The 11,359-nt window shown below is 43.1% G+C and overlaps 1 non-coding gene across 1 annotated transcript; it reads left to right on the top strand.

Annotated features, from left to right (window-relative positions):
• The first annotated feature begins 515 nt into the window (after nucleotides 1–515).
• On the top strand, nucleotides 516–622 carry LOC133792955 (small nucleolar RNA R71). The gene has a single exon (XR_009874414.1). It is a non-coding gene; the product is annotated as a small nucleolar RNA R71 (small nucleolar RNA).
• The last annotated feature ends 10,737 nt before the right edge of the window (nucleotides 623–11,359 follow it).

Raw genomic sequence — 11,359 nt, 5'->3', positions numbered from 1 at the left:
GGCCTAGGATGCATAGATGAAGTGTTAGGATCAACCCCTTGATTGTTCCATGAGAAATTAGGGTGTTGCCGCCATGTTTGATTGTAAGAATTTGAATTAAGACCACTTATATTCTGATTTCCCATGTAACACACAGATGCAGGATTACAGGGACAATTGTTAAAGGTGTGACCATCACCACAAAATACACACAAGAAACTTCTACAATCTGCCCCCTTTGTTGACCCATTTGTGGACTCATACCCACGCTCATATTCTTAAGAATATTCGACATAGAAGAAACTTGGGCCGCCAATGAAGTAAGTGCATCAACCTCATGAACACCGGCCACTTTCCTCCCCGTAGGTGCTCTAGTAGTTGGCCATTGATAGTTATTGTTGGAAATCCTCTCTAGAATTTCATAAACTTCATTGTATGACTTGGCCAAAAGTGCCCCATTTTCCGAAGCGTCAACCACAATTCTTGTATGAGCATTTAGACCATTATAGAAGGTCTCCATTTAGATGCAATGAGGGATGCCTTGATGAGGGCATTTTCTTAGTAACTCTTTGAACCGCTCTCATGCTTCATATAAAGACTCTTCATCTAGTTGCTGGAAAAAAGTGATCTCATTTCGTAGCTTGGCATTCTTGGTGGGTGGGAAGTATTTCATCAAGAATTGCTCAGCTAATTCTTGCCAAGTAGTCACTGAATCTGATGGGAGGGAGTTCAACCAAGCCCTTGCCCTACCTATCAAAGAGTATGGAAACAACTTCAGTCTCGAGGAATTTTGTGTAACTCCGGGCAGCTTGAAAGAATCACTCACTTCAATGAATAGATGAAGATGAAGGTGAGGATCCTCTGTTGGCATCCCACTGAACTAGCCCACAGTTTGAAGCATCTGGAACATGACTGGCTTCAATTCAAACTGTGCGGCCTGAATTTCTGGTCTGACGATGCCCAGATTTAGCTCATTGAAGAGGGGGAGAGCATATTTCCTAATAGCACAATCTCTATCATCAGCCACAATAGCTGCATTTTGCCCATTATTGGCAGCTACTCCCCTGTGAGCTACTCCTTCTTGAGTAGCTCCTGCTAGATTTGCCGCCTTTTGAGCGGCTCCCCATTGAGCCCCTTGCTCAGCATCCATCACTACTACTTTCTGTTTACGGTAAGAACTCATCAACGAAATATGGATGGAAGACTCAAAAACTTAAATCAATATATAATGAACACAAATGAACTTATAGAAACTTGAAGGAAAATTACAAGTAGGAAATAGAAAGAAAACTCGTATTTTGCTCTTAGATTAATCTGATCTTACAAGAATTTTCCAACCCCTTTGTTTAATGGGTCAGGATCAATTTATAGTGAAGCTCTAATGGCTTATGATACATTGTGGTCCTGGGGGACCATATGGTACATGGGTACATCGTCAATGTGGTGGCACAGGTAGTAGTGGTGCAGAAGGTCATGGTGTCAGCTTTGGTACATAGTCAGGGTCTGTGGGGATGCCTCCACTACTTATCTAGTGCGAGTGTCAGAGAAGTGGCACCAGACGTAGTGACACAAGTGGTTATGGTGTCGACTCTGATATATGGTCAGAGACATGCAGGCCATGTCACCACTCCTCGTACTTCCACCACTTGCCATAGATGGATGTCAGGGTTATGCCTCTGTGCTCCCCATGGTCGTACAACCTGTTCCCATACGCGTACCTTGTATCTGAAGGTTGCCCTCGTATATCCAAGATACACCCTTATTCCAAGCCCTTTTTTACTTTGGTAAATATAAGAGGATTTATAGCCTTGAGTGAGATAAGCATGTGGGAGTCGCGCCCCGCTGGTGACACCTTCCTTAGAAAATAGAGGAGGGCCTCTTCAACGGAGTATATACTCTATGATGGTGTGTGGGCCTGGGCACTTAGGCACAGTTGAGGTGTGGCCTTGCGAAATGTGAGAGGGTGCGCGTCCCTGGGCACTTGGGCGAGGCCTGCGAGGTGTGGCCTCGTGAGATGGGATGGTGCGCGAGGCCCTCCTACGAAGCATGCGAGCGAGGCATGCGGCTAGTGGAGCGAGGCCCTCATGTGGAGCATGCGAGCAAGGCATGCGGCTGGTGGCGTAAGGCTCTCATGTGGATCATGCGAGCGAGGCACACGTCTGGTGGTGCGAGGCCCTCATGTGGAGCACGCGAGCAAGACACGCGGTTGGTGGCGCGAGGCCCTCATGTGGAGCACGCGAGTGAGGCACGCGGGTGGTGGCGCAAGGCCCTCATTTAAAGCATGTGAGCGAGGCATGTGGCTGGTCGCATGAGGCCCTCATTTGGAGCACGCGAATGAGGCACGCGGCTGGTGGCGCGAGGCCTTCATGTAGAGCACGCAAATGAGGTACACGGCTAGTGGTGCAAGGCCCTCATGTTGAGCATGTGATCGAGGCACACAGCTGGTGGCGCAAGGCCCTCATTTGGAGCACGCGAGCGAGGCACGCAGCTGGTGGCGCGAGGCCCTCATTTGGAGCACGCGAGTGAGGCACGCAGCTGGTGGCGCGAGGCCCTCATTTGGAGCACGCGAGCGAGGCACGCAGCTGGTGGCGCGAGGCCCTCATTTGGAGCACGCGAGCGAGGCACAGGGCTAGTGGTACGAGGCCCTCATATGGAACACATGAGCAAGGAACACGGCTGGTGGCGCGATGCCCTCATGTGGAGTATGTGAGCAAGGCACGCGGCTGGTGGAACGAGGCCCTCATTTGGAGCACGCGAGCGAGGCACGCAGGTGGTGGCGCGAGGCCCTCATTTGGAGCACGCGAGCGAGGCATGCGGCTGGTGGCGCGAGGCCCTCATTTGGAGCACGTGAGCAAGGCACGTGGCTGGTGGTGCAAGGCACTCATTTGGAGCACATGAGCGAGGCACGCGGCTGGTGGCGCGAGGCCCTCATGTGGAGCACGTGAGCGAGGCACGCGACTGGTGGCACGAGGCCCTCATTTGGAGCAAGTACATGAGGCACGCAGCTGGTGGCGCGAGGCCCTCACTTAGAGCACGCGAGTGAGGCATGTGGCTGGTGGCGCAAGGCCCTCATTTGGAGCACGCGAGCGAGGCATGCGGCTGGTGGCGCGAGGCCCTCACTTAGAGCACGCGAGTGAGGCATGTGGCTGGTGGCGCAAGGCCCTCATTTGGAGCACGCGAGCGAGGCATGCGGCTGGTGGCACGAGGCCCTCATTTGGAGCACGCGAGGCAAAGTGTGCTTGGGCTTCATGTGGGGTGAGATGGGTCAGTCTCGCGAAGACCTTGTGTGAGGCTTGGGCCTTTCTGGATCATGTCCAATTTGTGGTGTTCACACTTGCCCCCCAGTCTACTAGAAAGTCTTCAGGCTCTCTTGTAGACTTCAAGGCATGATGCATTCGGGATGCCCGCGAGGTATTAGCTTGTAGATCCCAAGGCAAGTGCCAAGCCCCCTTCTGGACCATTGATTAGGCCTCGAATCCAATTTCTAAGACGAGCTTATGGATCTTATAAGTATACCTTCATCTCAAGCACAATATTTACATTTTATCTTCTTAGCTTGGTGGTTTTAAGGTCTTCATTTCCTCTCTCTTTTTTCTTGTTTTGGATTCTTTGTTTGCTCATCATCACTATTTTATATATATATGCGATCATTTGCTTTTGTCCCTCTATGTTTGAGGTCCTTTTGAGCCCGCAAAAAGGGGGTTCGATAGGTGTCTCTTTGGTCCACCTTGATTGTATTTATAAGGATATGTTGACCCTTTGGGTTCTAGCCATCCTTTTATATATTTTTGCGCGCGCTTATTATTTCTTACGAGAAGCATCCTTCTCGTCATTATGCACAGTACTATTTTTGCAAGGGTCTCTTCTAGGACCCTCTTTGTCTAGACAGCTTGGTGGCCCCTCTAGGCTTATTGGTGGATGCTCTTCCTAAGGCATTTCCTCTCGTGGAGGCATTAGCCTTTATTAGGAGGCTCTTCCTAAGGCCTTTCCTCTCGTGGAGGCATCAGCCTTTATTAAGAGGCCCTTCTTGTGGCCTTTCCTCTTGTGGAGGTATCAACCTTTATTAGGAGGCTCTTCCTGTAGGACCTTTTGACCCTCTTGATGTTCACAAGGGTAGCTAATCCTTGTGAACTTGAGAGATGCCCTGCAAGGTTTTCTTCCTTATTATTTTTTTTAGGGGTCATCTCTTTTAGGACCTTTTCTGGCTGTGTACTCTGCCCCCAAGTGGTTGGCGATATTTATCTCATCGGGAACTTTGATCATTTTGCTCATGCACTTTGATAATTCCAATTGGTGAAAGGTACACAAGAGTTAGATATGTACTCACGTAAATGAGGAGTGTGACATTCCAATAAGAAACATATTCATTAAAAATAAAGAGAGTACATAGGTATTTGTGGCGACAATGTTCTTACTACATATTAGGGCATCTAAGTTACCCCTCTAATTCATAGTTGTTGGGGGGTTAACTATGGTAACCCTTTTGATTTATCATACTAAAAGTGGAGCTTTACTCGATGTTCCCTCTCAGGCTCATAGGCACAACCATTGATTCTGATCTCCTCAGTGACTTCGGGGTTGAACTCTCTCAGGTTTGTGCTCTCATGCATTACCATCGCCATGAGCTCCAACGGTCTCATGGCTGTCCAAAGGGACATGTTATAACATTCACTGGCTTCTTTCTGTTCCCCTTTCACGCTCAATATCCCCCCAAGAGTTGGGAATTTTATGGCCAAGTGGTATACCGAGGTTATCTCCTTCAATTCTCTTAGGGAGGGTCTCCCTAATACCGCGTTGAAGGATGAGGAACTGATCACTACGACAAAGTTTGTCATTACAGTGGTCTGTCTGGGCAGCTCTCCCATGGTGAGGGCTAACTTGATTGTGCCCAGGGGTTGTATTGAGTCTCTTGTAAACCCATATAGGAAGGTGTTACATGGCTTTAGGTTCCTGATACCCAGTCCCATCTTCTCTAAGGTCGGGCGATATAGGATGTCTACGAAGCTTCCATTGCCCACCATAATCCAATGTACCTTCATGTTTGCAAGTTGAACAGTCAACACCAGGGGGTCATTGTGAGGGAAATGCACACCCCTCGTGTCTTCTTCACTGAAGGTTACTGCGTCATTTTCCCCTTTAATGTTTTTTGAGGGTCGTTGTTCTAGGCTCAGCATGCATGAGGGTGGGCTTCGTCTGGCTTCCTTGGCGTACCTATCTCACCCTTTTTCTCGATTCTCCTCTGAATCCTGGTCCTCCGAAGATCGTCCTCACCTCTCCTTGCACTTCTGGGGGTACATCTCGCGCTCATGGCGAGGGTGGTCTATCATCTGGTCTTTCATCATCTCTTCGAATGTATCTACCCAAGTGCCCCATGCGTATGAGTTCCTCTATTTCCACTTTTAAATGAGTGCATTCCGCGGTGGTGTGGCCAATGTCTTTATGATACTGACAATACTTTCCAGGGTCTCTCTTTGACCGATCTCTCTTCATTGGTGGGGTCCTCCCAAAGGAGACTTGATTCTCGTTTGCTATGAAGATATGCTCCCTAGTATGTGTCAGGTCAGTGTAGAAGGTGTGGGATGTTTGCCTAGGGTTGCCTCCGTGTTTGTGCTTCCTCTGGTGGTCATCTCTTGGGCCTTCGTATACCCTTTTCATTTTCTCATCATTCAAACTTTCATGGGTTGAGTGCTTGTGTAACGCCCTGGATAGCCAAGACTGTTACACTGTGTGTTTATAAAGGTGCAAGACTTGCTAATCAAGTCATTTAGTTAGAAACATGTTACTGAAAATATAGTTGAACTAGGGTTAAAAGATTTTGGTCTCAAAAGCTTCAATTCTTATAAATAAACATTTTATTTTTACATGGGATCCCAAAAGTAATAAGTTTAAGACCATTTACAAAATATTTAAGATTTAAATACAGTTGCTAGCCACTCTAAGGCAAAACAGACAAATAGGCTTTTCTCGTTCTGTTCCACTCCTCGGCCGTGGCGGTCGATCAGCTGACCATGTACATTCAGCCCCGCAGCTCTTCATCTCAGGGTTGGTCCAACTTGCCTTTGCCTTTACCTGCACCACGCAGCACCCGTAGCACCCGTGAGCCAAGGCCTAGCAAGAGAACACAATAACAGAGCATAATCATTCAACAGACAATCAGATAACTCATACCGCATAAGCTTGTACTCAACAGTCTAAGCATTCATGTTAATCAAGTATTCAGCATACCAAGTATATCATTTCATATCAGTAATCAATTCACATATGATAACTAGGGTTAACGCCCTTAGGCCGCACCCTCTATTTATCCCACTGACTTCTGGCCGCTTAAACCGAGCTCAGTGAATATTAAGCTGTCCTCAGCTACCAGTGGCCGAGCCGCACCCTGTGTGCAAGTATTAATTACGGCACCCTTAGGCCGTTTATCACATGTCCCATGGCATAATACCATCTATTGTAGGAAAAAGGCTTATATAGGATCTTTATTTATTTTCATGTATATCTAATATTAAACAAATTAATACGAGAAAGCCTAAAACATGTTTCTAAAATTGAATTCAAAGAGAAACAAAGAATAGAATACTTACAGTATACGCAGCGGAATTAAAGAGTCATTCCTTCAGTTTCTCTAACTCTTGTATCCTCTCTGTCGCAGAGTATTATCAAGAAACTGAACTGATCTTCTATTTTCTTCACAATCTTCCAATGTATCCTTAGAACCACCTAGACTAGTGTGGGAAATTCTCAACACATGAGATGGATATAGAGAGAAGAAGAGAAAATAACAAAGAGGCTTAGAAAAGGACTTGTGTTTAGAGAGAATCTAAAACTATAAGAAAATCTGACTTGTGACTTATCAAACCTTTTTTTTTTTTTACTTCTCTCTAAGCACTCCTTTTATAGACTCAATTAAGCCATTTAATTTAATTAAAAAATCAATAAAATAACAGCCATTTTGAAGCCCTAGGTCGAAATTATCATGGGCTATAGGCCCGTGAAATTTCCCATTTGATTATAAGCCCATTGGACTTAAAATCAAGGCCTGTATTATTTTCTATTGATTTAATTAATTAAATAATTATTTAAATCCTTTATCAAATTAATTATTTATAATTTGAACCTTGATTTAAATTTATTTATTAATTTAGATACCAATTTATCTTAGTTAATAAATCTGCCATAATTTCTTTTTTCTTCTCAAAATTACACAACTCTATGAAACTATCCAAAATTGACCTGGTCAACTTTGATAATTCTAATTGATAATTAAATCAATTAATTGAGACTATCTAGATGATTTTATCCAAGGTACAATGGGGACCATGGGCCTATGAAATCAAGCTCCAATAAGTTATCATAAATCTAACAAATAAATTTACTAACTTATTAATTCCTCGTGACTCCACTATAGACTTGGAATTGCACTCTTGAATTCATAGAACGCTCTATAACAAATATAGATACGCTATTAATTATCCATTGTTACAACCATAATTTTCACTCAATCCTCTATAGACGGTCTACAATGAGATAGGACTAAAATACCGTTTTACCTCTCATTGTATTTTATCCTTAAAACACTTAGTTCCTTGTAAATGATATTTCAGTAAACTAATTTAATTACTGAAATGAGATCTCTATCATTTAACACCTTGAACCAAACTAAAAGGAAACCATCGTTTCACTTCTTCATCAGAAGCTATAGATGTTCATATCTATGATTAACACTCCCACTCATTTATACTACCGAGTTCCCAAGATGTAAGTATGGGCTAGTCCGTAGGGTAAGCTGGTAACGAACAAGTCAAAGAACTCAAATAATACAATCAGTTAGAATACTAACCACTCAGAATTGAGATTGAATTGACCTATGGTCAACTATATGATATGACTAGAATAGATAATAATGGCATGTTTACTTATCTTATCAACTGTCAATATCGGTCCTGTCCGATGTAACATATACATCCGATCTTATCTACTTTGCTAATGTTCTGGAAAGAACATAACACCGTAATGTGTAAGTAGATCATATCGTAGATTGGCAAGTCAATGTAAATCCGGTGCACTGACTAATCTTAGGACTAACTTATTTTGAACATATAATCATATTTATATTCCACTGTGATTACGTCACTATAAATAAGATTAGCTATATGCTCAGGATTTAATAGAAGTTTATATTAAACAAATAATCATGAAAATAAAACATGTGAGCAAAGTGATTGACCAAGTCAAAAAATGATTTCTATTCTTTTATTGATAATAAAATGAGATTACAAAGAATTTGGGTTTTAATTAGGGCATAAAACCCCAACAAACTCCCACTTGCACTAATTGTAACTAATGCCTTAATTCTACTAATCTCATCTCCTTGATATGCTTATCAAATGTAGCTTCTGGTAGTGTCTTTGTAAACGGATCTGCAAGATTGTCTTCAGTTGCAATCTTCATATCCTTCACATCTCCCCTGGCCACATATTCTCGAATAATGTGATACTTCCTTTCTATATGCTTACTCCTCTTGTGACTTCGAGGTTCTTTCGAGTTGGCTATCGCCCCTGTATTGTCACAAAACAACACAAGCGGTTTATCCATTTCTGGAATAACACCAAGATCTAAATAGAACTTCTTTAGCCAGACTATTTCCTTAGCTGATCTAACGCGGCTATGTACTCAGCCTCCATGGTGGAATTTGAGATTGCAGACTGCTTTACGCTTCTCCAAATCACAGCTCCACCCCCAAGAGTAAACACCATTCCAGAGGTAAACTTTCTGTCATCGACATCAGTCTGAAAATCTGAATCGGTGTAGCCTACAGGGTTCAGAACACCACCCTTGTAGACTAACATATAATCTCTAGTCTGTCTCAAATACTTCAAGATATGCTTAACTGCTATCCAATGTTCTGGTCCTGGGTTTGACTGATACCTGCTCACTACTCCCACTGCATAGCAGATATCTGGTCTAGTATACAACATGGCATACATCAAACTTCCAACTGCAGATGCGTAAGGAACTTTTCTCATTGCATCTTCCTCTTCAGGAGTTTGGGGAGACTGCTTCTTTGAAAGATGAATTCCATGGCGGGACGGTAGACGCCCTTTCTTGGAATTTGTCATTGAGAAACGTTCAAGCACTTTATCAATGTAAGCTGCTTGAGATAGAGCTAAAAGTTTGTTCTTTCTATCCCTGATGATCTGGATACCTAGAACATAACTTGCTTCACCCAAATCCTTCATCTGGAATTGAGTGCTCAGCCAATTCTTCACATCTGATAATTTCTTAACATTGTTTCCAATGAGTGAGATATCATCTACATAAAGAACCAGGAATACCACTATTTGATTTGCCTTCAGTTGGTAAACACAGGGCTCATCAATATTTTGTTCAAAGCCATAGGTTTTGATTATTTCATCAAACCTAAGATTCCAGGAACGAGAAGCTTGCTTAAGTCCATAGATGGACCTATTCAACTTGCAAACTTTTCCTTCTTGTCCAGATACTTTAAATCATTCTGGCTGATCCATATAAATGACTTTGTCAAGCTTTCCATTAAGAAAAGTTGTCTTTACGTCCATTTGCCAAATCTCATAGTCGAGAGCGGCTGCTATGGATAGGAGGATGCGAATGGATTTGAGCATGGCTACCGGACTAAAAGTTTCCTCATAGTCCACGCCTTCTCTTTCGGTATAACCCTTTGCCACTAATCGAGCTTTATAAGTCTTGATATTTCCATCAACACCTCGTTTCTTCTTGTAGATCCACTTGCACCCAATGGCCCTAAAGTCACTAGGTGCTTCCACATGGACTCCATTTCCTGTTTCATGGCTTCGAGCCATAGTTCCTTTTTAGGGCTAGCCATTGCCTATTTGAAAGAAAATGGATCATCATCACTAGTGTCACCAACAACCATATTGGTTTCACCATCCAAACCATAGCGAACTGGGTTCTTCGAAACCCTCCCACTACGACGAGGCTTCGTGACTGTTTGCTCAGGAACAGTGGTACTTTCTTCATTTAAATCGACTTGCGTCGGTTGTACATGAAGAGTGGGAATTTCATCATCAACTTGCGTTGATGACGATGGAACATTGGTTGGAGTCAATTCTTTAACCATCTCCTCTAAAACTACTGTGCTACGAGGTTTAAAGTTTTGGACATAGTCATTTTCCAGAAAAGTAGTATTTGTAGAAGTAAACACTTTCTTTTCTGAATGACTATAGAAAAGTCCACCCCGAGTACCTTTAGGATAGCCAAAAAACATGCAAACTTCAGTTCGTGGTTCTAGCTTTCCCTCCTTTTTCCTCAGGACGTGAGCAGGACACCCCCAGATTCTATAATGGCGTAAACTAGGTTCACGACCATTCCAGCGTTCTAAAGGTGTTTTGGGGATTGATTTTGATGGCACGACATTGAGAATGTCATTTGCGGTTTCAATTACATGTCCCCAGAACGAAGTTGGTAGAGTTGAGTAACTAAGCATGCATCTAACCATTTCCAATAAAGTTCTGTTTCGGCGTTCCGCTACACCATGTTGTTGCGGAGTACCTAGGGCAGTAAGTTGTGATAAAATCCCAAGTTCAATTAAATGATCTTGGAACTGCATATCCAAATATTCTCCACCCTTATCAGATCGCAAGATCTTTAACATTTTACCTAATTTGTTCTGAGCCATTGCTAGGAATTCCTGAAACTTTGAAAATGTTTCTGATTTCCTATGCATTAGGTAAAGACATGAGTATCTAGAGTAATCGTCAATGAAAGTGACGAAATACTCAAAACCACACCTGGCTTGTACATTCAAAGGTCCACAAACATCTGAATGCACAAGACCAAGTGGTTCTTTGGCCCTATCACCCTTTGCAGAGAATGGACGCTTGGTTAGTTTGCCTTCTAGACAAGATTCACAGACAGGTAATTCACCTAAGGTGAGTTCCCTCAAAGGTCCATCCTTTGTAAGTCTTTGAATCCTATCATAGCCAATGTGACCTAGTCTCAAGTGCCATAAATACGTCATATTATTGTTATCGGTCTTTTGACATTTATTGGTCCTAGGTTTAGCTACTTTGAATAAATCATTGTTAAGAGCGAGGGGTTCGTTAGGTCGCAGAATATAAAGCCCGTTTTCCAAACATGCAATACACAATTGTGATCCATTGAAAGAAATAGATATATTAAAACTTGTGAAAGTCATAACAAATCGTTCTAATTGCAACATGGAAACTGAAATTAAATTTCTACTAAAATCCGGAATAAAAAATACATCTTTTAAAATTAAGTATTTATTTCTGAACTTCAAACGAGCTCTTCCTCTAGCTTGGACCGCAACAAACGCTCCGTTCCCAACTCTAAGCTTTAAGTTGCCTTCGTTCACTTCCTC

The sequence above is a fragment of the Humulus lupulus genome, chromosome 7 (assembly GCF_963169125.1).
Source record: "Humulus lupulus chromosome 7, drHumLupu1.1, whole genome shotgun sequence".
Taxonomy (NCBI): domain Eukaryota; kingdom Viridiplantae; phylum Streptophyta; class Magnoliopsida; order Rosales; family Cannabaceae; genus Humulus; species Humulus lupulus.
This window is presented reverse-complemented; position numbering and strand designations above follow the sequence as displayed.